The following is a 27,441-nucleotide window of genomic DNA, read 5'->3' as shown; positions in this document are numbered from 1 at the left end:
CTGCCTCAACAGGAAGGTTTCAGCCTCCGTTGGCGTCAGCGAAAAGTCCGCGTTGGATCAATCCGTGCCATGGCCGCGGGCTGGGGCCTGCCCTGCCAGCGGAGGGACACAGCGACGTTACCCGGCACGGCACAGGGCGAGGAGAGCCTGGGGCAGGAGCACGGCACACCGGCACCCTTACCCCAACAGCTTCCCCCTGCTACCCGAGTGAGAGCGGTGCCGTAGATTTCGTGCCCACGCACCTTATCGTGGCTGCCAATATTCAGAAAATAACGCCCAAAGGCCTCGGTAACCGCCTGGCCGTGCCCAGAGAGAGCCTGCTGCCAAGGCGGGTGGAGCCCCCAGGCGAGGACGCTGCCTCCCACCCGCCGAGCGGGGCGCCCAGGCCCCGGCCGAGCGCCCGCCAGCCCCGCGCCCGCTCTCCCCGGGCGGGGCCGCGGCTGCCGCCGGGGAACGCCCCGCCCCGCCCCCCTCAGGGGCCGCGGGCACAGGGGCGGGGCGGGGCGTGGGCGGGGCACCCGGGGACGCCGCGCGCCGCCCCCGCGCCGGCCCGGCCGGGCCTCCCCCCGCCGCGCTCCCTTACGCGCGCCTTCGAACTCCCGCCGCCAAGTCTCGCGAGGGCGGGGGCCGGCGGCGCGCGGGCCGCGCCATGTCGGAGCCTGGTCGGCGCAGGCCGGGCCCCTCCCCCCGCCGCGCGCCCGGCGGCCTCAGCGCCCAGCACTGAGCGTGCGGCGCCGCCCGCCCATCCCGGAAGCGCTTCCCGGCCGCGCGCCGCGGTCCAGGCCCCCCTCCCCCCCCTCCCCCCCCCTCGCGCAGACCCGCTGCCTCCCAGAGAGCGTCCCCCCCCCCCCCGCCCCGCGCGCCCTCCCGGGGGGGGCACGCACCTCTCCCTCCTTACCCCCCCCCCCCCGCCCCGGCCGCCTCGCGCCCAGGAGGAGCGGGGGGGCCCGCGCGGGGCGCCTCGCGTGCCGCCCCCCCCCGCAACGTTCGCCGCCCCGGAGGCCCGGGGCAGAGCCGAGGGGCCGGGCGGGCGGGCGGGCGGGCATGCAGCCGCCGGAGCCGAGCCCCCAGCGCAGCACGGTGAGGGGGGGCAGGCCCCGGGGCCGGGGTGGGATGGGGGTGCTGAGTCTGGGGGCGGGCGGGGTTGCCGGCGGCCGGGGGTGCCCCCTCCGGGAGGGAAGGTCAGGGCGGAGCGGGGGGTGGCACCTCCGTGCTGCCCCCCCGCCCCCGTTCCGCCGGGCGGTGGGGTGACCCCTGCCCATCCCCCCGGCCAGGGGGGAAGGCGGGGTGGGAGCGGGCTGGAGCCGGCCCTTCCCGCCGGCGGTGCGGGGGCAGGCGGCTGCCCCGGGCGGGGGGGTCCGCGGGGTGTGCGGGGGCAGGGGCGTGGTGGCGGGAGGGTGCTGGTGTTGATCCTGACTCTTGTTTTGCTGCCGCGCTCCCACGCGCCGAGCCGAGAAAACTTTGGTCTTTGTTTTTGGAGCCCTTTGGAGAGGGGGGGCTGGTTGACTGCCCGGGGATGCTGTGCGGGTGTCCGCTTAGCAGGGGCTGCGGGGTCTGCTGGGCCACGGATGCTGCTCTTGCTGTGTAAAACAATAAAAAAACCCCAACTAAATTCACAGGTAAAAGAGCTGGTGCTGCCTCTTCGACGTGTTGACTGCAGTATGATGATGCTGCTGTTGTGGTTTGGCTCTGGCGGTAGAAGGCCCCCAAAGGCAGCGAGGCCTTAGTTGTGCTCTGTCCAGAGTCTTGTCCTCAGGTCAGATTTGAGATCTCATCGGCTGTTCGTATTGGCTGCTGGGAAGAATAGCTTGGGTTTTCTTTGGGTTTGTTTTTTTTTTAATACAGGTGGATATGGTGGAAGGATGCTACTCTTATTTATGGCTCGATACTGTTCCACTGTTAGTGTTTGACTATGCAGTTGGTGTGTTTTCCCCTCGTTCAAACATGACTTGTAATAATTGGCTGTTCTTTTCCTTGCTTTAGCAAGGAGAAAACAAGGAGAGGAAAGGCAGATGCTTAGATAGTTTGAGAGTAACTATACTTTGGAGTTTAGTAGAGAATCCCTGTCAGCAGAAAAATGGAATGGCCCAGGTATGCCACGCTGGAAGGTAATGGAAAAACTTGAAGCAAGACACTGTGTGCAGGTAAATATGCGTACAACTGTCTATGAAGGTCTCGGTGGTAACTAATTTGAAGATGCTGTTAGTAGTTTATTAATATCTTTATAGCTAACGAATACAGTAAATATGAGCTAAATAAAGAAATTAGCTTAAAAGATAGCTATTTGTAATGCTTTTATAATTGCTTTTATAATAACTACATTTCAAGATTTTTCAGCTTGATGTTGTGGCTTTCCTTTTCCCCTCTTCTTCCATTCTAAATAAATACTGAGAGTGGATAGGCCAGCCTGTGCCGCTGACGTATTGATAGGTGTCTGTTATTGTTAGTGCTGGTGTTCACTGTTAGAAAATTGAGTAGTAATTGTTTGTTTATAGGCTTATGTTCTGTAACAGGTCCACTTGACCAGTTCTGTTTCCAGGGGGCTTAATATAAAAGAACTCTTAAAACTCCCAGGTAAAGCCTGCACAGTCAAAGGTCAGTGGCTGTTCTGATAGCTTTAATTTTGTTTTCCGGATGTGTGAGAAGAGCACTACTTTCTTATGTCCCTTGTCAAGTATATTTTCAGTTAACATATTTCATGTAAAAAGAAGAAATGTTAAATTCATTTCCTCTCAGTAGTGAGAGAGGAACAGGATTCTTACAGTATTTCACAACATTTGTTAAAGCCTGCCCTTTGTCCTGTCTTGTGGATGGTGTCAGTTGATAGCAGCAATCTGAAGAATGCCGTAACAGCCTGTATTAATGTATATATAAACTCTCTTGGTTCATCCATAAAATTACTAACGTATCAAATTTTACACACATTAGAAAAGGATAATAAAATCAGCATTTAAGTATGCCTTTAATCTTAAATCTTTTGGTTTATGTACAGTAAGTTGGATAAATGTGATGGATGCATATTCTGAAACTATACTTTTATGATGTATTCTATCTAGCTTGGGTTGTAACCTTTACTTTAAGTGATTGCAGATAAATGTAAAGAGGGTATTGTGAGATCTGTGTCTATTCTTTCTGGTTGTTTCCTGGATCTCATCGAGGCTCCTTTTTCCTTCCATTAGTTGTCATCTTGAGGAAGGCAAGATAAGTTGAATAGGTGTTGTGAAAACGTGTCTTTTCTACCCAGCTTTGGTGATATGTCTGTGCTGATACCTGTCCATTGAGTTGCAGGGAGTAATGGTAATCCTAATGGTAAAGGATTCCACTGAAGTCGTTCAAGAGAATACATTAATATCATTCTTAAGGTTATCCAGTAATAGCTTGTTTCTTTCTGTCCCCTCTCAAAAATTATGTAGTGTTTAAATAAAGTTAAATTTTTGGTTGCACTGGTCTGTAGATGCTTTCTTCTGACTTTAATCCTGTGATGATTCATTTGGTCTGTATTTTTAAATGGCATAAGTAGCCTCAAAGTATGACCTGCAAAAGTATTTTTGGTTAGGGTCAGTGTTACATGTTTCTTAATGTACTGCTTAATGTACTAATATGAAACTTAAGAAGATGTCTTACTGAGCTTTTTTCTAAGAGCTGTATCTTCAGTTGGGATGATAGTTCAAATCTTTACTTCTACAGCTGCAATGTTTTAGCAAAATCACTAACAATCCAAGCAAAAGCCTTTGGTTTACTTGTTTGATACCAAAGATATTTTTATGATGATCCAAACATTGAGTAAATTATCAAATCTAGTAAATTTTGGCTAATGTCAAGTCTATCATGTATGCTTAGCCATCCCACTCAACTATGGTATGACACATTTTGCTCTAGGAGTGTCTGCATTATGCTCTTCTTCCCACTGCTGTGAGCTGAAGTTGGTGCAGTGCCTGGTGTGTATGTACCTATGTGTGCACATATAAGGGTAAGTAAAGGTATTTGCAGTGAAAGAGTTATTTTTGTTATACGGTACATTTAAAAGGCAGGTGACAAATCAAGAGTGAAACTGAGAGAGAGTTTATACAAAGCCTCAAACTTTTTCATAAGCACCTTTTGGACTACTTTTGAATGCAAGTGTTTCAAGTTACAAGGTAGAAATATCTGTGACTTGTGGTTTTGCAATATTTTTTCCTGTCCCTCTTACTGTCTTTACTCAAACAGAAAAATAAAGCTAAACTGGAAATTGGTGGTGCTGCCTAGTGCAGTAAACTGATATTAGGGTATTACTTTCAAATCCCTGCCAAACTTTTCTGGTATTATTTGTCTTTTTTTTTTTTTTTTTTTTTCCCCCAAGTTGGAGCTATTCTTCAGTTATCTATATAATGTCAATTTTCTGTAGACTATTATTTCTTTATGGATATAATAGATTAAAATATTGTCTGAAGGGCGATACTAGCTGTCTTGTTCTTGTGAAAGACCAGGAATCGTTTTGTTGAGATTGAATGTGCGCTGATGTCATGGTGCCAATTCGCATGCGTGAAGCATTCTTTCTAAATGGAAAGGTGAGAGTTTTGAAATACTTGTTTAGGCTCATGTATGCAAATGTTGAAGGTGTTGGTTGAAAACACTTCCAGAATAGGTTCTTGCACTCTTCCAAATCTTAAAGTATCAAAGCTGTCCTTTGAAAGGCTTTCAAACTGTGAATACAAATGATGTGAGTCCCACCTGATAGTGTAGATGGTTCTATGGTACTGAGTATCCATTCTGAGTATCTCTTATTCTGTATGAGGTCGGTAGTTGGTCAGCGACTTCTGTGCTGTGTCAGTCAGTGCTTAAAAGATGGCACTGTGGTATTAGTATCCAGGAGACTCATGCACAACTACCAGAAAAAACATCACTGAAGCCTTCTTATTGACATGAGAAGCTGAAATACATCTGGCAAAATTCAGTATGTAGTAAGAAGGTGAGACAAAGTTACAACGTTGCTAATAAACCATACAGATCAAGACAGGCAGTGAGTTCTTAGTATTTGGGTATTTTCTTATTCTTTTTCTTTCTTTGAAGGTTAGTTATACTAGCTAGATCACACTGTGTGTCTGTGTCTCAGTTTAATGCCAGAGTGGAACTAACATTTCAGTATTCATACACCCCATTGATTACTACGTTGAATGTTTCTCCCTCTTCAAGTACTGTTTCATAATAGCCAGCATAGCACTATAGTATAAAAGTGAAAAATATCATCTCTGTTAAGGTTATATACAGCTTTCTCAAGAAACATTAGTTCTTGAATTTCAGATGGGCTTTATTTTATTCAGGGCCTGCATTTGAAGTAGTGGTATTTTAAAAGCATCTTCAGTGTATTACCAGGTTTTGTCTTAACCTAGCTCTATTGTAAGGAAAATTACTTCTCCTTTTGCTCTTTTCAGAGGGTTGTATAAAGCAGGATGGCTTCATAAGCAAACAGTAAAGCTACATAATAGAGATAAAGGTCGTTCTGCTATAGTAGTGTTCAGTAACCTGACTGTCACTGCTTAAGTATAGATGTTTTCCTACCTGCATGTAGGCTTGCTGGTAGATAATTAAGAATGTTTTTTTTAAAAACACCTTTCAGCAGATTACATTTAATCAATCACGTCCTACACTCAATACACTTTAATGAAATACTTGCTTTCAAATGAAATTGTATATCCACTAAAGTGTATATTAATTTGAAAAGTGGATCAATTTCTGTGAAATCATGGTTAATGTAGGGATACTTTTAGAAAAAATTCTAATACTATCAGTATTTGTTTTGGATGTCATGGCATAAAAAAATGGGTACTTTTATAAAATGTATTCAGTATTGACTGTTTCTCGTTATCAGATTTGGTAACAAGATCCAGAGCAGTGCTAGTATTTTAATCTCGTTGCAGCTTTAAGCTTTCATTTTTCCCTTCCTTGGTTATGTTCTAATGTAATTTGTGCTGAAGTCTCATCTGTTTGAACAATTCGTGCTGGTTTACAATGTCACAACTTACTGAAAATAGCTAGCGAAAGGCTTGTTTTGTTCTATGTGTGTCATAGCATTTGCCACATTGGTATCAATCCTCAAGTATAATTCTTCTTGTTCTGTGGGGACTTTGTATAATTTGGCTTAACTCAAGCTGTGGACATTTGTTCCTAGCACTTGAAAGAGTTACGGTTTTGTTTTCTTCTTTGTTTTTGGGCATTGGGCATGGGATCAATAATAGTTCGAGCAAGTCGAGGGGGTGGTTGTGTTTTTTTTGTTTTTTTTCTTCACCTGGATGTTGTGAAAGAAACATAAAATCTGGCTTTCCTGTTGATTTTCTTGAAGATCAGCTTGCAGAAGTTGTAAGCCAGGCACTAGGTCTTCAGCGGAGCATTGCTGTTGAAATGTATCTGCCTTTCTTTCCTGAAATTCTTAAGATTATCTTGATGGAATAGTAATTCTCACTGTAATGCTGCTAATCTCGGATCAAAAATGACATGTCCAGATAAGACAAAGTGTTAATTTGGTACAATTTCACTCTGTTGCTTCGTAATTTCTCAAAAAATGTCAATAGGATAAATTTCTAGTATAAAACTTTTCTACATCAAATATCATCTTTCTTCCCACTGCTGACTTGAAGGTGGTAAAAGCTTTTTATTATTTTCTGGGTAATTTTACTGAAATGCCACTATATGTCCTTTCCTGGTACAGACCAAGTTTTTGCTGCCACAGGATCTGCTAGTGTACAGATACGACTTCAGTAATCCTGGAATTGCCGAGTAAGTGTTGTAACTGAACTCAGAACACTTACATGAAATTATATTTAAAAAAAGACATTTTTGTCAGTGCTTTTGTGGATTAGCATGGGTTTTGCAACTCAGTAAGTTTCAAATGGACAGCATGGGGTAACAGTTATTTTAGTCTGTATCTCTGCTTCGTTTCCTGCTGTTCGGACAGCATTGTGAAAATGTGGTTATAGAAGTTTGCTCTCTGTTCCTTCTTCATGAGCATCAGTGTTTTATGCAGGTATTTCAAAACACATCTCACTGTTGGTCTGCAAGTGCTTCATGTGTTGTGAGCTTATGAGCTTTTTGCGTAACTGTTCAGGATGATGTATGCAGTCTCATACTTTCTCTTGCTTCTATACTGAAGACGTTAGCCTTCGATGTGTAACCGCTTTCAGTAGCAGGTAGTGACAGTGAGATAAGTCCCTGTTCATATCCAGCTTCCTTCTGTGTTGATTTGAGCTTATTAGCATTTTTTTGTAACAAACATATTCTTTTACTATTGTTTTCTTGGAATATCCAGTTTAAAGGAAGACGGGACAGAAGGGGAAAGCACTTTCTACCATATCTGTTGCAGCGGAATTAATTTTATAAATGGCAGAACGTAGATCCTTTTAAATGAAATCTGCCTCTTTGCTTTTGAAGCCTTTTCTCTAGATACAGTAAATGCTGCTTTTGCTTTAAAGAAAGTTCCAAGTCAAGTAAATGTTCTACCTGCCAATCCTTTTCCAGATTTGGGAGTTGAGGTAAATGAGGCTGAAGGTAGCCTTAGGCCTAAGAGAGACCTAAGTAAGATCAGCTTTTTTGATCTGTCTTTAGAAATGATCTTTTACTGTTGTTTTGTTTTGTTTTGTTTTTTAAAGAGAGAGAGAGAGAAAGGGTCAAAAAGTCACCAAAGTGTTGAAACAAGAGTTGCTTCATCTAGGAGTAAGGGGTCTGTGAGAGGGAGATGAATTAGTGGCTTCTGTAGAGCACAACTTTAAGTTTTCCAAAGACAAGAAAGAAACTTGCTCTCAGCAACTCTGTACAGCAGGTCTCGATGTTTTTAGTACCATTAACTGGGTGACATCTTCCTATAGTAATGCTGACATTGAGGGATCTTCACGGATCTTTCCTGTTGTTACGCACTGGGGCACTAGTACCAACAACACAGACATTGCTGATACTCTGACAAACAGTACTTCTATTTCTGGAGGAACACCCAGTCACTTGAAAGCTGCTTTTCCCTAACTGAGACCACTTTCTGTAAAAGTTGTAACAAAAATGCATGACAGGTCTCCTAAGAGCATATGTTACCCAAGATGTGATCAGGACACAGAGGCAGCAGCTTGTATTGTTTGGTTCTTAGCTATACAGTTCAGTTCTGGGCTTTTCATTTTCGGAAGTCCTGGTGCAGTTTGTTCTCGCGTACCTCTGTTAATGCTGTGTTTTGACCTCTCACTAGTGGACAGGTGTCTTCAGTCTGATGGAGGATTCCCCTCCTAGAAAAAACAGAAAAGGTGAGGGAAGAGCTCCTACTTCTCTCACCTTTTAAGGAATCTATATCTTCTCAAAGAGAAAATTCTGCTTACTCTTCTGATGGTTGAGGGAGGTGGAGGAAACTTTTTATTTGCTAGTCTTGGACTCGCTGAAGTGGTCCCTGTGGGGATTGCTGTTCATGGACTTGAGATCTCTAAGAACTGGATGAAGGGGAAGTGGTGTTAGGGAACTGGCAGGAAAGGATCAAGAGAAGTTTGACGCTGTTCTTCTGTGAATTCAGTTTAAAAAAACCCGCAAAACCAAACAAACAACAAAAAACCAGTCCTTTTCTGGTCCCATCTGGTCCCCCTTTCCTCCCCCCCGCATTGATTCCTACTAAAATCTACGTCATATATCATTGTTTAGTACATCTTTCTGTAAAGGAGTCTAAAGAATTCTCTTAATGTTTCATGTTTTTTTGAAAGGTCTGAAAGATAAGGGGTTTGTAAGTACTTAGAGTGCTAGAAGAAGGAGGGGGGGGAGAAAAAGGTTTAAGTATTTTTCTTTGATTTATGGTCTTTGATTCAGGAGGGGGGAAAAAAGTAGTTATGACATGAACATTTTAGTATCTCTTGCTTATGTTTTTATTACATGATAGAACACAGATGCCGGAAAGTACAGGCGTGTCTTATGGTAAAAGTTGTGCTGTCATGACAGTGGCAAATTTGTGCTTTGGGGCTACTCTGAATAAATTTGCCTGAGCATAATCCTTGGTCTACTGTATCCACTGTCCATTCACAGAATATTTGAGTTTAAGCTTTGTCAGTAGTAGTTTATAGTAAAGGCTACTGATATTTTGAATTAGTTCCGAAATGCTACTTTCTGAACTGAGCATGTTTATATACTTTTTTAGCCACTGTTGGTTGTATTGTCATCAGTAAAAGTGGTTATGATGACTGCCACATGCTTACATAAGCTACATTCATTTTTAAATGAAGCTGATTATGGTACAGGCTATTTAGTTTGTTCAGAAAACGAAAATGCTACATGCTTAGGGGGAATGCATTTAGACTTGCTTAGACTTTTGTTTTGTCTGCTTTCCCTGAGTCATTTTTGTTGTGGTTTTGTTGGGGGGTTTTTTGTTTGGTTGGTTGGTTTTTTTACTGCAGTTGGTTTTTTTGGGGGGGTTGTTTTTGTTTTGTTTTCCCAGCAAGTGAATGGTATACTTGAACTTGGAGGGCAAGTTATTTTTGTGAATAGTAGAATTTGTGAATTATGTAAACATGTTACATAATCATAAATAATCTGAATTTTTATTAAACTATAAGAAATGTCAAGCAATCAGAAAAACCTGATGTTTCGGATTATTTATTCATGAGTAGTGATGATCCCATGTTACGTAGTATGAGCATCTTAGTTGCTTGTTTACGTGATAGTATGTATAGCATGAGAGTGCTACTAGAAGACTATCCAGTAGACAGGTATGCTACAAAAGTTTGCTGGATTTTTTGCAATATTCGGGAAGAACTGTGGTGGTTATTTCAGGAATGCATTCTTAAAAAAGCAGTAAAATAGTTGTATTGCAATTGTATTAAACAGTATTTAACTAGGGTTCCTTTAACAGCTAATTACATTGCTAGCTATGAAAAAAAAATGCTTAAACATTAAATGAGTTTACTAAGGTGTAAACCTCAAGATTGAATTATAATAGGTTATTATTGAGTACATATAATTTGTGTTCTTTTTATTAAATAAGTTACAGATAGTCAAAGATGAGTAACTTCTGAATATATTAATGTAATTGTAAAACTTTCTGCTGAATAACTTCAGGAGGGATCTGTGAGGATTGCAAACTTCTTTTTAGGTGTTTGATTTAATTCATGACACTAGATTAAACTCATATCACTTCTGTGCATCTCATTAAAATACTAACATTTTGCAAGCACAATACAAGTATTTTGCGTAGTTTGCCCTGCTGTTTGGGTTATTTTCTCTGTTCTGTGATTATTCTTGTTTGCTAATCCCTGAAATTCATTCACAACTAATCTGCACTGATAGCTTTGTTTTTTCTGTGGTCAAAGCTAAGAACTCTTCCTGATTCTTCCAAATAAAAAAGAAAAGACTCAGAAAGGCAGGTTTACAGGGAAGTTGGGAACAATCAGCCCCTCTACAAGGTTTAGGTTCCTGGCTTGCTTGAATGTAGATCATTTGGATTTCACAGGGATACTGATTGTTCTATCATTTAACCTTGAAAATAAGACTTCTAGAAATGCTATCTGTTTTTCTTCAGTGTCTAAAACACTAAGTATGAGTAACCAGGTATATTGGTTGTAACCAGAACTATTGGTTGCATAGTTGGTTGCAACTATGAGATACCTGTGTGTCCCAGAAGGAAATCTGCTAAATGGAATCAAAGATTTATGACTTGGACTGCTTTCATAATGAGATAGTCTAATTTGTAATAGTCTTTTCTGTCACACCTAAAGGGAGAATATGCTTTTGAGATCTTCCTGGTGAGATCTCATCGTGGCCATTTCAGTCTAACACTTCTCTTTATCACTCCTGGCTGCCTGCTTCTGTCTCAATGTTTTGTATCTGATTATGGCACAAGGTTTCATAGGGTTTTGAGGTGAATCAGGGAGCTGATCCAGCTTGAGCTAGTATTTAGGGTTGGTAAATCAAAGTTCAGCTTTAATAATGTTCAGTTCACCATTTGGACCCTGAACATCTGTGCTAGTGCATTGGGAGGAGCAAGCATTCAAAGGAAAGGAGAAGCAAATTCTTTTTTCAGAATTATTGTATTTTTGCTGATTTAAAGTGATTATGAAACAGTCAGACGAGACTTCCTATGTGATAGTTTTCTCTTGTGGAAACACCCAGAGTTTGTGCTATAGCTAAGCATTTTAGGCCGATAAATACTTCCCTGGACAAAGAGCTTTTTTTTTTTTTTTTTCCCCCTCCAAAACTTATTTCCTGAAGTTAAAGGGGTGCCTAATGCTCACTTGTTTAAGGTTTTTAATGTTTTTCAGAGTTCAACAACGATAGCAAAACTCCCTCTCTTTTCCTGGGATTGCTGTTTTTTGTTTGGTGTTCTCAGTTGTGATACCGTATGCTGGAGAAAAAATGGATGGATTTGGATGTTCAGTATTTCTTTTCCCTTATAACTGCCTATTTCTGTCTCTCTGCATAGAAGGGAAGTAGACTACAGCCCTATGCTCCCTGTTAAAGAAGTTTGTAAGAAGCTTGATGTTTGGGTGCAGTTATGTTTGTAATATGTGGTGGGATTTTTTTTTTCCTTCTGTTAATTATTTCACACTTCTCATGTTTAAGAATTTATTTTCTTCTCCTTTTTTTCTGGAAATAGCATTCAATAGCACCTTAATCAGAAGGTCTAATATTACAGAATTTACTAGTAATTTTTTCTACTGACTCCCAGACTAGCCTAGGTTATCTCTATTCTATTACATACTCTTCTCTAAAGAGACATATTCGTTAACACTAGTAATTTAAAAACTGATTTAAAATGTCAAATACATTTGAAAGTTTGATTTTATTTAGGTAAAAGCAATTGCATGAACAGTTTGTAAATTGGGAACATGTCATTTTGAATTCTAGTAATGACGTTTCCTTTAATTCTTTGGCTCTTATTTGAAAGTAATAATTTGAATTTTAAAAGTTGCTTTTTGTAATAAATTATTAAAAATTCTCACCCTGCATACAATTTAAGCATGCTTGTTATGATTCTTTCATGATGGTGTTCAGTTATTGACAGGTTTGGTGCACATAGTGAATACTTTGACGTAAATAAGTATATAGTCAATACTACAGTGTTTGAACTTGTAGCTTAAATGTATGCCTGTTTTTCTTTATGTGCAGCTTCTGTTTATTCTAGAATCAGTTCAGTTGATTTGAGTGTATATGACTACATAAAGAATGTCTTTACTCTTACGCGTACTTGGAAATTTGTTTATTATAAAGGCAGTGTCTCATTAGAAGAGTATTTTGTCTGTGTCCAGTTCATTTACTTTTCAAATATGTAGAAAGTTGCTCTTTGATCAAAGTGAGTGGTTGGGTGTGGAAACCTGACAAATTATCAAAGTAATAGGGATCTGGTATCTGAGCAAGTATGTACAGAGAGTTGAATGTACGTTTCCTTTTACAAGTGTTCAAATTAGTGTGAAATTTACTTTTAATTAACTTGACAATTAGACAAAATATGTAATAAGATAGTTGAATTAAGAGTAACTCCACAGGTTAAACTGTTTACACAATAATGGAGAATTAGTGGGCCTCAAATATCCAAGGTCTTGTGTCTACCCTGAATGGAGCCTGGTAATCCTTGGCAGAAAAGTTTGCTGAAATACTATACTATTATGTAAATCTGGTAACTGGGGATTCTTTTGATTGTGGTTCTCGGGTAAATATTGTTTTGAAAAAGATTCCACTCATTTTCTAGCCAAGAAAACCCCCAAACTTTAAACAAAGCACTGCATTTGGTTTACTATAATAGAAGAGTGGTGACGTGAAATAGTTCTTAAGGTAAGGATCAATGACTTTGGTATTACAACGGTTTTTAAAAAAGTAAATTATCTTTGTTTTTTTTAAATCTAATACTGAATCAAAGGAACAGGCATCTTACAGAGGTATCTAAATACTTAATTTGCATATTTCTCCAGCAATTGGAAGGAACAAAAGAATCTGTATATGATCTATAGTCTGACTTAACAGGTCTGTTACAGTATTGCTCAGCTCATCTGGCCGTTCAGTTATCAAAAAACAAGTTTTAAATACACAGTCTTATTTATCACAGTTATTCTTAAAATGTGCTTATTCATAGCATTTTAGAAGTATATTTATATCTAATTTTCAGGTAGGTTTGAATTCTGTTTCAAAATAAAGTGATAGTGTTTTCTTGTCTGGAAGTGTAGCATTGCTTTCCATCCTGTAGGGAAACAATGACACAGAGAACAAAATAGATACCCTTCTGCATAAGGCTTGTGGACTATAAACGTCAAAACATTTTTCAGCTCCTTCACTATCTTCTAAAAGCAGAGAAAACCCAAAGCATATGCTTGAGTCCAGGTCATGCAAATGCTTAGAGCTGCGATTTGTTTGTGTTTAATGCTTGTGAGAATTCTGAAGAAGTCACTGGGCTGCTTGGTTAAGCACAGGGTGTGACTACTCACGCTATGATTTCAGAATCAAGGCATCAGATTGCAATGTTATTTTAGTGTATTTTTGCCTTCAACCACTTTTTTTGGTTCTGAAATGTACAAATCTGTCACTTTGTGCTGCTCATGTCTAGGGCAGACACTGTCAGTTACTGGCTTCAGGGGAATACTCTGGTGGTAGTGTGTTTGGCTGTGGGGATGACTGCAAATTATTTTAAACTTTAGATTTTTCTTCTGTCCAACCTCCTGTTGTATACAAGACTGCATTTGATTTGCGGGGAGATGCATGACCTTGATTTTTTTTCCTCTGTGTTCTCAGCAAATGATGCTTTTCTAAGACTCCAGGGAGTTAGACCAAAGACCTGTGTTTCAGACTGAAATTCTTAGTGTCTAAATGAAGAGCTGGGCATGCTCCATATTGTTACTCTCTACAAAACACATGGACACTGCCACTTCTTGACAGTAAAGAAATTGGGAGATTGGTTAAAGAACTAACTTAATACCACATCTCCTTTGCTGCAAAGAAACCACCGTACCGTATCAGGTCAAAGAAAGACTTTTAAGGTCTTCTGGCTTGCATCTGCAACCACTCAAACTATTGGATGGATATCTGTTGCATTCTTCCGTTCTTGTGAAGGTGAATAGCACTGAGCACAGCACAAATACTAGGGCAATTTTAGTGTAGTGTAAAGAATGTTTCAAGCAGTTCTTTTGCTACTGCTTTACCAAGTTATCCACAAGGCCCCATATATCCTATAAGAATCAAGAGGTCTGTTAAAACAAAAAAGGACAGTGCTTTTGGAGGGCACACCTACCTTGAGCTGCTGGACAGCATCTTCTTGTTTTAGAGAAGTGAAATAATCTAAACCTCTTTAAGAGTAGAATGAGTGAGTAACTATTTAAAGTTGAAACTGTCTTTGAGCCCTATTTTTTGTTTCTTCTTCTAAAGCAGGATTATGAGGATAGCTTCCTAAAAGGGAAATGAAATCAGAGCAGTTTATCCTACAACCCTTAATGGAGTACAGTAGGGCAGATCAGTGTGGAAATGATCTGGCTTTAGAGAGATGCTGGTTGCTTTAAGTGTTTAACATGCGTGTTTAACTTACATTTGGAAGAATATTTGTCATATGGAAAATAAAAGTATTTTAAAAACAAATTGTTAATACAGACTTTTGGGTGAAATGCTTTGAAAAGCCAAATGCTAATTATTCCTTAAAGTTTATACTACTACTTATTCCTTAAAGTTTCAGAAAGAGTGCACTATTCATTTTGTCTCATATTCAGATTTATATCTATTTTTTTTTTCTGTAGCTGTACCTGATGAAAGTTAAATTTGCTTTTCACTTCACCATCAGACAGCCATGCGCAGTGTCAACTGTGGAAAGACCGGCTAGTAGTAAAGGACCTCTTTCCCTTTAATTTTTATACTGTAAGCCTGATTTTATAAAGCCACAGAGTTGTTTAACATGTTCCTGCTATAGCTTGTGATCACAGGCTCTGTGAAAGAGAGCTCTAGCTCCATCATCACAAAATTGGTCTTTTTATACTCAGCTATATGTAAAAAGTCATGCATGCGCCAGCCAGGAATTGCTTTAATCTCATCACTTGGATCTGAAATTTTCTGGCCTGGTACCAGACCAACAAAAATAAACAGGTGTTATGACTGGTGACCTGAATACTGACAACCTGCCTTTGCAGTCAATGTCATCGAGTAACCAAGGTGTCAGGACTGCAAACACAGTTTTCCTTAACCTACCAAAGTCATGACTGAAAGCCTCTGGAGAGAGGTAAAGCATGGTCTTTAGAATCAGTTTGTGCTGGTACATAGCTATGAATGACCTATGAGTGATTGTAATTCATAAAGCTTCTAACTTAAATTGTTAGAAAAATCACATTCCAATCCTGTCCTCTGCCCAGCACACACAGAAGAGCACGAAAAGTTATTTGGTAATGTGAAGCAGAAATTAATATCATTTGTGAAAAAGGTCAATGTTGGTGGCTGCCCTTTTTACTGCTGCTGTCTGTAGTTTCTCAGCCTGCCCTCTCTGGTGTTAAAACACCTGATTTGTTGCCAGGCTCTCTGTGAGGAAGGGGACACTAAACCTTTTATCGGGTAAAGCTATTGGATACTGTTCAAGTCCTTTGAAGCTGTACAAGAATTTCGGCAGGAATGCATCAGCGCATCTTAAGATGAGCAATTGTCTTCATGTTCTGGTCTTTCTATTATCTATTTTGGCTTGTCCTATTTCTGGCCTACGATTATGGAACAAGTGGGTCTGAAATATCTAGACTTCCTCATGGAGATCTGCCATTGAAGCAGTTCCACAGACAGGGCAGCTACAGCTTTATCTGAGTGTCAGTTGTTTAAACATTACCTTATACTACCAAGGCTTATCTCTGCAACAGTTATAACATAGACCTTGCTTACGGCAAGAGGGAAACTCGCAGCTTTCCTTCCACCAGACTTTTTTTTGTATCCTATTAGTATTTTTTATAGAGAAAGCTGAAGCCAGTACAGAATGAAAACATTTTAAAATGTCTGCATTTGTATAATATCTAAGGCACATCTCCCCAGAAAGTCAGTCTAGGGCTAAGCTGAGATAAAATTTTTCATCCTAAAATAATGTTAATAGAAGATGAATGTGGCCTTAAAAGAAAACAAATTATGTTGCAGAAACAAAAAAATCTAATTTTAAGGCACTTTTCCCTCTCTGCCCCCAAAAGTAAAAGAAAAAAAGAAAGAAAAAAAAAAAAAGGCTAAAAACTTTTTATATGACATCTGTATATATACATATGTATAGCTACATACACATATGTGTGTGTATATGTATATATGTTGTTGGCACATGATGTTGTTATTTGCAGGTATCTTTTCTGTTTTGCTAGGAAGTTGGATACAGCAATTCCTCAACTATGGCACACACTCAAGCATCTATAGTACACGTATGATTATAGATAACCTCGATGTATTAATATGTTATAATTATATTGGAATAAACATATATAGATAAAATAAATACAATTAATATAATGTTATGTGTAACCTCTAAATATGACCTCTTTTTGTGACACCCTTATGGGTGCGTATTCATGCAAAGACTTGTCAGAAGATACCACAAAATAGGCAAGGTTCATGTTACAATTCCTTATCTTAACAAATTCTACTGGAATGATAGAAGAGACAGGCATGCTGCGTAACTTGTCCACCATAGCAATTAGTCATGTCAAAGAAATTCACGCAGTCAGGCCACCAAAGCTTAATTCAAAACTTCAAAAGTGGAAGTTGATGTATCTGTTGTGTAGGGAGTACGTGGTTCATATTTTTCTGTACTGTTGATAATCTTTTGCGTTGCTCTGTATTGACTCCTGTCTGTTCCTTGTTTTTTCTGTGTCTACTCTGCCCTTATTTCTGTCTTATTTTTTTGTTCCTGTTTATATACGCCTGTCCACTTCCCTCCTCTGTTTCCTCTGTGGAGAGTCATATCCTCCATTAGTATGTGTTTGCTGGGGATCCTGAAATGAGTTTTTCTTATCCCCTCACTCAACTCCATTTCTTTCTGATCTAGGGGTTTTTCTTCTCGTTAAGGTGGCCAAAGTGAGGACAGGCTAGTAGCAGTCAGGCCAGCAAAAGTGCTGTATAGGTGTTCATGCTTCCCAGTACCACTTTCGTTTCTTTCTCAACTGATCATCTTGGGTATAAGAGTTGTAGTGAATATAGTCTTTGCAATTGATGTTGCTTTTTGCACTGTTGTCAGTTATATGGGCCACTAATAAACTTACACAGGTCATTTAAATTGAAACTAATGCTGGTTAGTATCTCCTTTTATCTCTGCAGGAAAATGAGTACTTCTTTACAGGTATAAATATGCTTTGCAATCATTTTCTTATTGGTGCAGAAAAATGTGAAAGTTTAAGACTCTGTGTTACAGAAATTGTCTGCGTCCTATCCTGTAATGCTTTTCCATATATGCTGTTATCAACAAAACAGAAATCTTTCGTTCAGTCAGTGTATTCAACACACAGAATTTTCAAGGTTTGTTGTATAAAAACTCATCAGAGACTTAACAGAGAAGTCATACCAGTCTGGTTATTTTTAACTGTTGTTTACAACACTATTACTGTTAGCCATCACAAAAGTCTGTCAGGGGTATTTCAGGAGCAGGAAACCTGATGTTTAAACAGTTGATTTAGAACTTTTTTTCTCCACTTTCTACCTTAAGAATGGCTTAATTCAAATAGTTCAAGTATTCTTTAGTAGCATAAACAAATTTTATTTCTTAAAGTTTCTGTTGACATAAATCACTCATTCTATGGCTAATTCATAGCACAGTTGACTAAAAGGAGTGGATTTAAATTTTGTGGTTCTTGCACAGCTTCAGCTGACTCTGAGAGGATGGCCAGGCTTTTACTTCACTGTGAAATTGTTTGCTGAGCCACTCAAGTAAATCAAATAACTGGTTAAAAATTTAAATGGTATAGCCCTGAATGCATGAAATGCAGCAGTGTGCCTTTTATGGAAATATCAACAGGCTCAGATGACTACTGTGATTATGTTGCTTTTACTCTGCAAATGGACAGTAATTTCTTTGAGATTTATTGACAGCAATTTATTTTTTTAGAGCAAACATTTTTAATAGGGAGAAGTCCAAATCAAAGTGAGAAGGTGAAGAAAAGTGAGGGAGACATTTAGGCTAATTATGTGAATAGGCATTTGAATGTGTAAAAGTTGATTTATGAGTGTAGTTGACTCTGAAATTTTACAAGTTCTATGTGGTAAACCAAATGACAATGTGGTTCATATTTTTTTAAGTCATGACTGTTATCTTCAGTCTTTTTGAAACTTCTGGCTTTAGTGAATACTCACTGCTGTGAACTCTGCAAAAGTAAGTACAGTGTTTCATTTTGTGGAAGTCTCTTGTAGAAGGACTCGTATTTTGACCGGTGTAAATAAATAATCTTGCAACAAAGCCTGTTCTGAATGTCTTGCAAGCGAATTCAAAGCATAGCAATGAATTTGTGATGTAGGAGCAGGAGCTAATGCTGAGAATCACTTACCTTGTGTAGGAGCTATCAAACATCTCTTAGGCTGGAACAGCATTAAATTCCTGTTGAGCTGGTTGAGATTCAAGCTGGTGACCTGCAGATAACTCTCCCTCCATAGCAATACTCAGAGACATTTCTTCTTCGAGGAATGTTAATCTCGGACCTCTGAAAAGGAAGCTTGCTTTCTGGAACAATTTGTGTATTAAACAGTAGTCCAGTATTTTTGTGGTTTGTTAGCTAAGCTTCTGTCTAGTATAAACCTCAGCTTCTAGTAATTGTTACACCTGGAAATATGAACAGCAGACTGTACTTTAAAAAAAAAAAAAAAGTGCCGAGGTTTATGATCCATGGATTTGCAGTAGACCTTTTCCCATGCTTTATAGTTTATACTCAGTTTCATGTTTTCTTGTATCCTTTCTGGCTTGTTTTGATTCCCAAAATAGGATATAACAGCCAAAAAAATTTTGCATCATTATAAAACTGCTTTTAGCAGGGCCAATGCTTAGAGTTTATGAGTTAGGAAATCTGACACTGTGCTTGTTCACTGCAGGGTTTTTTTTCCAGCCACAGCCTATATTTCACAAACATTCAGTCAATAATCGTAGGTCATATGTCCTGGTAAGAAAGGAAGTTCATTATCTTCATAGCGTTTGGTACTAACACAATACTTGTGATAATCTCAGGATTACTTGTGAGGCATACAAACTCATGTTTACAACTTTTAGTTTCACCTAGTATTCTGCAGAACTCTTCTGGAAATTAGTACTTGTTGCATAGTAGCATCATTCTCGACCTATCTCGCTGCCTTGAAAACTTATTCTCTTTTAACTTTGTTATATAGCAAGAGCTGCTTCTAGTTGCTCCTTGGAGTGAGAGAACCATAAATTTCTAATGAAGTATCTACTAGTATCTGATATGCTGCCTTTCAATATATAACAGAGGTGTATAAGAAAGATGGAGGGAGACTTTGTACCAAGACCTGTAGTGACAGGATGAGGGGCAGTGGTTTTAAACTGAAAGGTGGTAGGTTTAGATTGGACATAAGGAAGAAATGTCTTATGGTGAGGGTGGCGAGTAACTGGAGCAGGCTGCTCAGAGAAGTGGATGCCCCATCATTAGAAGTGTTCAAGGTTGGGTTAGACAGGGCTTTGAGCAACCTGATCTAGTGGAAGATGTCGCTGCACTCCGCAGGGGGGTTGGACTAGGTGATCTTTAAAGGTCCCTTCCAACCCAAACCATTCTATGATTTTGCGATCTCGGTAGACGAATCACTGTCCAAGAACATGTTAGCACTTGCTAAAATGACTGTCATTGTTCCAGTTAAATAGTCTTCTCATTATCATTCAGTTTTTAATATCTCCTGGTGTAATGTACCATGTAGCTATTAAAAGCACAGTATACTTTGTGGAGATTTGACTTGTATATAGGGTAGAGATGATTTTCACTCCTTTTCTTTTCCTTCCAAAGCAGTGGAATAAATAAGTTCTCTTATGGTCAAATACTACTCCTACCTTAAAGGACAGAAATTTAATCAAGACCAAGGCCATAGAGTAATGTGTGCCTTGTTTTGAAAATGTTGTATCTTTGTAGAGCAATATGTCTTAACTCCTTTTCTACCTGGCAGCTTGGTGTCTCAGTGCCTGATGGTTTTGTTGGGTTTTTTTTTGTCTGTGTAAACACTAAACTCTTTATATTGTTCTCTGACTCCTTTTTATGTCTTCTGTCATAGATGGAAGAGGAAGAACAGTAAATAGATAACACTACTAGTCCATTTAGATGTTGATGGCTCACAAGGATGACTGACTGTAAGGAAAGGGAGAAAAGCAAAGCAAATGCCAAAGCACACAAAGCAACATAAAATACATGCCTAAGAGGGAACAGTGATTGATTATGATTTTTTAATTTTAGTAACAACCTGTATCATTAACATGCTTGCCCACAGACCACAGATGAAACCTTATTATGCTTATGTCCTATTTCTAGGCAGTGTCACTGTTGTGCCAAAAATGCATTTCCTCCATTGAGGTTTCTCTTACCTCAGGATTGCATATTGCTTTTGTGTGATGAAGACACACCACATGGTATCACAGTATTTCTCATTTATAGAATCTGTGGAAATAGTTTCAAACATGGATAAAACTGATCGTTGCTTAAGTTTAAGCTAATAGGGAAAAAAAAAAAAGAGGAGGAGGAATGTCTTCATTGCTTTACACTCCCATTTCATCAATGTGAGATAATAGTATTCTCATCATGCTGGTTTTAATGAATTGCATTCCATTTCAGTACTCCAAGCTGTCCTAGGCCATCAAATGACACATCTGTGTAACTATTGTATGGCTATGTAACTTTCGTGTGGCTAAATGCACAGGGATATCGAACCAAGAATTGTCAGGTGAGCTTATATAACTTTACCATAATAAAAGAGACCAATTGGTCAGCAGTGATAGCTTGTCAGCTTTATTTTTAATTTTATTTTGCTGTATACTTCTTTATTGTGCTTCACATTGCCTTCCTACCATCCAGGAGCTTTATGAATCTGTTGATCTTCTTTTATACAAGTGAACGAATGTTCATCATAAGACAGCTTGCCAAACCATGAAGTTGTGTTTTTAGTGATGTAGCCAGTCATTCAGAGCAGTGACAGCAGCATGCTGAGCTCAACTTTAAATATTGACTGCTTTTCTTTTGCTTTGTTGAACTTAATATGTCTGTATGAACTGACAAAACATCTTTAAATTCTATTGTACCTGTCTTTCCTACTCTGTGAAGCAATACAGTCCCAAAGCTGTGGGCTGTATCACCCTGTAAATAAAAAAGCTTCTGTAACAAATGGTCATTGTGATTTGTGAGGTGGGAGAGATGTTCTTAGCTATATGTAGTCTTAAAAATTATTTTAGCTCGACTGTTGCAGGGAAAAGTAATCCTTGTTTTTCGTCATGCATTGTGTTTGAACAGGATATGTGACTGAAGATGATTGTGAGGAAAAATTGCTCTTTTGGCACTGTTATAACAGTTTAGTTTCTCGTATTGCTGAGATTTTAAGATCTTCCAGCTAGCAAATCTTTATAAAGCTGTCACATTGCCATAAAAGTATTTGCCTTCCTTTGCTGCAAGAGCAATCCAAAGTCTTAGCTGGATTGATGTGAGTGTTCTGATATTTGTGGCATGAGTTGATTAATTGGTTTTGTTTATCTGAATGGTTAAATAAATGGAAACTTAGTGTACAAAATTATTCTCTTTATTATTCCCAGTATCAGTATAGTGTGATGACTTTAAACCGTTTACAGTCAGTTTAATATTCTACTGCAGGCGCCTTTGAATTTAAGCCAACAGTGGTTCCAGAGGCTGCTCAAGAATTAGAGGTGAGATTACGTGATTGCATCTGCAGCCAGGTCACATGCCAGGCATGTTTACAAGGCTATAATTGGGTGCAGATGCCTATTAAATAGTAGGTATGTGTGGGATGGGATGTTAAAAAACATGTTTTTGCTTAGTTAATCCTTTGTGTGAAGCAACTCATCATCCTCTTCAAATTTCATGGTTTCATACAAGCTTATTTACAAAAATATTGCTATTTAGCAGCCTTTCTGCTGTATGTTTGCATTCATTGTAGGAGGCACCACAGTAATTATACACCTTAACATCTGCTTGAGTATTGAAATACAGAAGTGGAATTGGGATGTGATCATGTAGTAATGTAGACTTTGGCTGAAATCATATTTATTTGTTAAAACCACAGTGTTAGGTAAAAACCAAAAGATATTAATACCCTGTCTAATAAAGTGCTTTCTAAATCTGTCGGCTGAGCTAATTCCCTTCTTGTCTTCTCATGTTTTACTATTGGCATGCAGCGTATGGAGGGTATTCTAGCCTTTGGAAGCATGTAACCAATGCATCAACGGAGATGTAGAAGGTATAATCATATCTGTGATAAAGAGCTGGCTGCCTTTAATCAGTTGGTCCGTTATAGTTTTCAGAAAGAATTTTTGTAGAGAACAGTATTGGATGGACTGTGGGGAAGTGATGTGGAGTCTGAAGTACAGTTTCAGTTCTAACCTCTTGCTGGTGGTGTACCTTCTGAGTTCAGCTTTCTTGCAGCGCCACAACCATGTGCTCCAACTGCCATATTGACAGCACTTGGCAAAATCTCCATCCTGACTTAATGATGTTCATACAAGAACAGCTTCAGTTCTTTTGTTCTAAGTCTGCTTCAGGTGAAGGTGCATTTTTGTTATGGCTTTAACTGATCGTTTGGTTTACCTGTGCTGAAAAGAGGGAGGTGGTGTTCCTGGTCCTGTATCCCTTTCCCCTTTTTACCCTTTTTTCTTCCTTTCTTCAGTGGTGTGATATTCAGTGGGCCATGCATTGTACAGCGTAAGCTTATTAAACTAGCAAAAAGTGTTTGTTTGTTTGGGTTTTTGTTGGTTTAGCAGGTTGAGTTCATCTGAGTTGACTGGAGTGGGAAGAAAGGTGGAGAAAGCTCTTCTCACTGCTTTTTCATGCTGCCTCATATCTCGGCATCCGTGGAGGACTGCAGCCAAATCTTTAGATGGCTCTCGAGGCAGTAGAAGTTTGTCCACATCTGTTCTAAAAGCTAAATTGACATCTGCCTCCTAAGTAGTCCTTACTTACATGGTAACTTCATTCAAGAAACTGTAACAAATGTGTAATTCACTGAATAGTTTTCAATTTATAGACATTGATATGTAAATAAAAACTTCGAAATACTTTGCCAGTAAGACAGTTTCTAGGGGCTTAACTTGCCCAAGGTTTTTTATTCCCAAATAATAATAAATGCTTTGGACTAGTTGCTGAATTTGAGTGCTGAAGCTGGAATAGGTGATATTTTACTTTTGTGAGAGGTGGAATATTTTCACCATCTTTCTTGGGCCATAGGGTTTAATAAAGATACTTCTAGTAAGTAGGCTAATCTTTTAAATACAGTTTAAATCTTTGTGTTATAGTAGTACAATGAAATAATTTTCATGGTTGGGAAAATAATAGATTATTTGGAGAATCTGTTATGCACTGTGCCTGGTAAAGGAGAACACTGTAGTTCAGTATGTGGATGACTTTTTGGTAGGATTATTTCTATGCTATAAGACATCTTGAATTTAGGAATCTAGAAGTAAGTAGTCAGGAAGCATGAACGTCCTAATATATATTATTAATAAGCAACTCTTTTTTTTTTTTTTTTCAATTATATATAAAAAAACTTGTGGTCTGTATAAAACCTCTTTTTACTTCTAAAGCACTCTGGGTACTCCAAGTTTGCTGTATGCTTTAGTAATATTACTTGTAGAGCAAGTCTAGTAGTGCTAGGTTTTTTGTGCTTCGAGTATGAATAGTCTGTGTTCTTCTAAAAGGCTTTTCAGACTAGAACAGATTTCTTTCAAAAAGATGGAATAACTTATTCTTGAGACCAAATTCAGCAAAATAAGTAAGTAGGAAAAATGCAATGACGAAACTGAAAAAGTAATTTCAAGATCCGTAGCTAACATGACCAAACTGAGAGAAACGTTTCATGGATTGAAATTACCTCAAGAAGGAATATGATTCATAAGATGTGCTCGCAACTTCTTTCCATTTAATAAATAAATAAATAAATTTGGAACAAAAGATTTAAAATGTCACGCAGATTCAGATCTCATGCTGTGCAGCCAGTTAGTCTAGCATGGCTTTGAAAACAAAGTGGCATATTTTAGTAAAGTGATTACAAATGAGTGTTAAGCTTTTATTATTGTTCTTCCATTTAAAGAACATAACATTTTTATTTTGGACATGATCTTGTTTTTATTTACCCTGCCATTTTTGGTGAAAGTAAAATTCTGTACTGATCTAGATTAATGAAACTGAATTTTAGAATTTTGTATCTTTTTCTTCTTCCTCAGTTCCTCTCCTCACTTGTCACAGTTCTCCCTCTATTCACTACCAGAGAAATAAGGAAAGTTCCGGTTCAGGGAGGGTATTCAGACTGTTATTGCTCTTCTGTTTGGCTGAGAACAGGAATGAAATTCTAAGTAGCACTGATATCAGTGTTACTCAGAAATTTTATGCCTAAATGCCAGTAGCAAATATAAACAGGTTTGTTTAGTATTGTGTTTTGTCTTGTTGGTTTTTTTTCTTTTTATCCTTCAAGGCCGAACTGTTACAAAAATCTTAACAATTAACTTTAAATTGATGAGGCCTGGAAAACTGTCTTCCAGGTAACCTGTTTTCTGGAAGTTCACTCAGGAATTATTTTAGTTGCTGCATACATTGTAATTGCCTAAGTGCACACCAGTACATAATTTATAAGCTTCCAGATAGTATGTATTGACCTAATCTATTTTTCAATTGGATCTCATTACTGAGGATTCATGTATCTTCATTTTAGGTGATTTAGTGCTTCAGAAATAACAGTAGCGAAATGGATTTACTTCTGTATATATTTGAACACATCTGTGGGGAGTATCAAGACTAGTAATTCTACTTTTTTATTCATTCTTTCAGAAAAGAGGCATCAGTTGATTCATGGAACTGTTGACTATTTTCTTAACTTGCAAGGTACACAAATGGCTTAAGGAAAGAATATTAAATTTAAGATACTGCTTTCCGGTACTTATAATGTGGGTATGTAAAAGGTGTGAAAAACTGATTAGTGTACTTGTTTAGGTCTTGAGTCATGCTTTGCATAATCCTCAAGATTCATACGTGGCTCCTGAGGTCATCTCTGTGTGTTAACACAGCAGGACCAATTCTGCAGCAATATCCTTTGTTTTTGCTGTTAGAGCTGCTGTCTGTGTAGCAACATTAATGTATTCCATCCTCGTGAAATACTTTTCAACTAGAGTTTGGGTATCCTCAACTCATTTTTGAAAGTTACAGATGAAGTGGCTTGCTTTCGTTGTGACTTTGTGTTGGTTTTTGATGTGTTCTGCTCTGTGAACTTTCAATAATTATAAGACTGGTAGTGTAGTGCACCTCGGCATGTCCCTTAGCCTGTGCTTGCTGTGGAAGAAAGAAGCTTTGAAGGATTGCTTTCCTAGTCTCCTGTGGCTCAGTAGGAGCTCTTGTTGTCTAAGCATCTTAGCTGTGTAGTCTGCACTGTAAACTCTTGGCTCTCTGAACAACTTGCTTCTCCACCTGCCTGGTGCTGTGGAGCAACGGGGGAAATGGGTATTGTATTCCAGCCAGTTTGTGCCTGCTTAGAGTGGAAAATGTGCAGGCAGTTGTAGGCAGGTCAAGCAGAATAGGCAGGACAAAATGCTGGCAACAGGTAGGACAAAATGCTGGGCTTCTAGATATGGCAGTAGCGAATTTTGTGGTATTGGCTGAAAAATAACAAATTTCCACAGTAGTGTAGCCATGGAATCCAAGGAGTTCTGAATGATTGTGTGTTCATGCTTCTCAAGACAATTATTTCGGGTTTCTTGTAGACTTTTCAAGACTATCTATGTAACTGTAAAGGCTAGAAGCTTCAGCTCTTCAAAATGAGAATGGAAATTTCTGTTACCCATTATTTGTGTTTAGAAGAGAACTCTGATAAAATTCATAGTTGGCCAATAACTGCCAATTACTTTGAGTGTTATACCTCTACTCACCACACATATTCAGGAAGTGTTAGAAAAACATCAAAGAAATCATTGATTTAGATTATTATAAAAGTGTTGTAGGAAAACATTGTATGTATCGATGATGGATCTTCAGTCTGCTTACCCATGTTACATTTGAATTTGCATTTGAAGAGAGAAGTGATGCAAAGGCTTTTGCTTGTGCAAATGAAATTCTTAAAATTATTATCTTCTATTTCAGATTTTCAGATACTGTCATTGTTATTCTACAGAGGTTTTAACTGCAATTTATTCTGGTAGGGTACTCCTCCATTACTGCACTTCATCCCCTGCCTCCTGGGAAAAAGGAGAGTTGTCTAGAAACACATAGAGCTTGATTGCTGCCAGGTTTTCTTTGAGAATTCTTGTGGTGGTGTCTTTCAGAGTATGATGTTTGTTATTTATGAAAAATAACTTTTATAAAAGATCCCCTACTGTGGGTGCAGATATGAAGTTTCAGCTGGCTCTTGTAGTCAGTGGAAACCCGTTTCCTTTTAAAATAAAAGGGGTCTGCAGCATTACTGCAGTGGACAGAACTGCATTGTGATTATACAATGTGAGTTTATTGTAGTATTTCTTTAATCACAGCAGGATAATTCACATATCTCACTGTTCTTTAAACTTGTCTCATTTATCTTGAGAAAGAGTGTGACAGATATTGGATACTAGCATATACCAGATATGACAGAGAGCAACCCTTCCTGTAAGTATATGTGTTATTTAATGAATGCTAATGTCAGTTAAGAGCTGTGCACATACAAAGTAGCCAGATAGTGAAGTGGACTTGACTTGTGTTTTTGTTTAGGTGGTGGTGGTTGTTGTTTTGCCTCCTTTCAGAGAAAGGAAGTGCTATTTAGAAAGAGGTGAAAAAAGAAAAGCGTGGTTATTAAATATTCAAAATAATAATAAAAAAAGAAAAACCAAAGCTTTTTTACCCGAAAGCTGACATTTTATATTTCTTTGAAGATATATGTTATATTTTCTTGCCTATGAAAACTAAGAGACTTTCTTAGGAAAGACAGAGGAAACTGTTGGAGTTTATTAGTGCATAAAGGTGTGCGTATGTTTGTGCTGATCTGTTGTACTGCTCTAGACTGCTATTAGAAGTTGAGCTAACAAGTGAAAGCTGACTGGAATACCTATACTATGCGCCACCCACAGTTGCACTGAAGTTGAGACAAGCATGATTTAAACTTGGGACTTTGAGTAGCTAATATATTACTTGAACACCAACTCTGTTGGTATCTGACTTTCATTTCCATTTCTGAACACAGGACTACATTCTCTGCAGTTAAGAATTCAACTGAGTAGTAATGTTGGAAAGGCTTTTGAAGCTTAGCAATAATAGATGTGTTACAGGGGCTATGTCATGCACCACCTTCACGCAAAATCTTTGTGAATCTTTACTTAACTTCAGC

At 38.9% G+C, this 27,441-nt stretch overlaps 1 protein-coding gene across 8 annotated transcripts in view; it reads left to right on the top strand.

Moving 5' to 3' along the window:
* Window positions 1–943: 943 nt before the first annotated feature.
* TAB3 (TGF-beta activated kinase 1 (MAP3K7) binding protein 3) overlaps window positions 944–27,441 on the top strand; it is a 48,419-nt gene continuing 21,921 nt past the window's right edge. For 5 of the 8 annotated variants that reach the window (XM_082332265.1, XM_082332264.1, XM_082332263.1 and 2 more), the window contains exon 1: window positions 944–1,080. The gene's annotated coding sequence lies outside the window, so the exon portion shown is untranslated. Of the gene's footprint in view, window positions 1,081–1,619; window positions 1,757–1,808; window positions 2,145–3,879; window positions 3,971–27,441 lie in introns of those variants that run through there. The other 3 variants (XM_082332260.1, XM_082332261.1, XM_082332262.1) reach the window with 3 other exon arrangements.

Source organism: Platalea leucorodia (genome assembly GCF_965183815.1).
Source record: "Platalea leucorodia genome assembly, chromosome: 2".
In the NCBI taxonomy this organism is placed as follows: domain Eukaryota; kingdom Metazoa; phylum Chordata; class Aves; order Pelecaniformes; family Threskiornithidae; genus Platalea; species Platalea leucorodia.
This window is presented reverse-complemented; position numbering and strand designations above follow the sequence as displayed.